The sequence below is a fragment of the Malurus melanocephalus genome, unplaced genomic scaffold (genome assembly GCF_030028575.1).
Source record: "Malurus melanocephalus ecotype Western Australia unplaced genomic scaffold, MMel_1.1 scaffold_1923, whole genome shotgun sequence".
NCBI classification, from domain to species: domain Eukaryota; kingdom Metazoa; phylum Chordata; class Aves; order Passeriformes; family Maluridae; genus Malurus; species Malurus melanocephalus.
In genome coordinates this window covers 1-1,273 of record NW_026625155.1, presented here as the reverse complement: position 1 = coordinate 1,273, position 1,273 = coordinate 1, and positions in this window count along the sequence as shown.

Below are 1,273 nucleotides of genomic sequence, written 5' to 3'. Positions count from 1 at the left end.
GGGATGGAAGTCGGGGATGGAAAAGGGAAGGGAGACCCTTCCTGGAGTGCCGAGATTGCCAGGGAAGGGCCTGGATCCCGAAATTCCTTGGCAGGGAGGAGTCGGGGTGGGGATGGATCCGATCTGGGGCTGGGAGAGCCAGGAATGGAGGGAATTCCCTGGGAAAGGGGGGATTTATTGGGATCTGGGGAAGGAATTCCCGACCGGGCTGGAATTCCCAGGGAATGTTCCGGGATGGATTTGGGATCCTGCTCTCCATCCCCGGGATGAGTTTTTCCAGCCCCCTCAGGCTCCTGGACAATCCCATCTCCCCCATCCCGATCTCCGGGATTCCTGGGAATGCCGGAATGCTCCGATTCCATGGAATYCAAGGATAGGAGCTCTCGGCATTCCCGGGCCTCTCCCGCCTCCGGGATGTGGGAACGGGGCGGCATCGCTCGTGCCGTTGCCATGGGGTTGCCATGGAATTTGTATCCGCAGTTTCCATGGAAATCGGAGGAGGCCGGGAATGATGGGGGGCCTCTGTCAGGGTTCCCGGGGTGGCCCCACATGGAAAAAATTCCAGGCCTTCCCGGCCTCTGTTTCCCCAAATCCCGCTCCTTCCCCTTCCTGTTACTTTTCCCGGGAATTCCGTGGGGATGGTCCCCGGTGGGGTTTGGGGATCATGGAGCGGGAATGTTGCAGGGGATAATTCATGGATTTTGGGATATCCCAACCCCTGTTCCATCCCCTGCCCGGCCCGAAGTGGAACCGCTCCAGGACCCAGAAACCACAAATTCCCTCCAGGAATCCCGATATTCCGGGAAAAAAAGGGGAAAATCCGGGATTTTTGTCCTGATCTTCCCCCCAATCCCTTTCCCAACCCCGAAGGATGAGGAAAATTGGGAGCAGCTCCCTGGAATGATCCCATGGCCTGACACCCTCCATGCCCCGTTATTCCCGGATTTGGGGCAAAAATTGGATTTTTCCATCCCCTAAAATCACCCCAGAGCGGATTATCCAAATAAAGCACGGAATAACGGCCCGGCCGGAGTTCTCCGGAGTTTTTTGGGGGGTCCCGAATTCCCGGGAATGCCGCGGACGGGATGAGGGGGATTTTTCCAGCCCCAGKTTTTGCAGCCTGAAGATGGCAGCAAGCACCCGCGGCATTCCCGGCAGCGGGACCGGCTCCGTCCAACCCTCCGCAATCGGCTCCAACTTCTCCCGCTCCCAAATTCCAGCCGGAGCCGATTCCCTCCTCCAACACTCCCGGAGCTTTTCCTTGGAAAAAGTG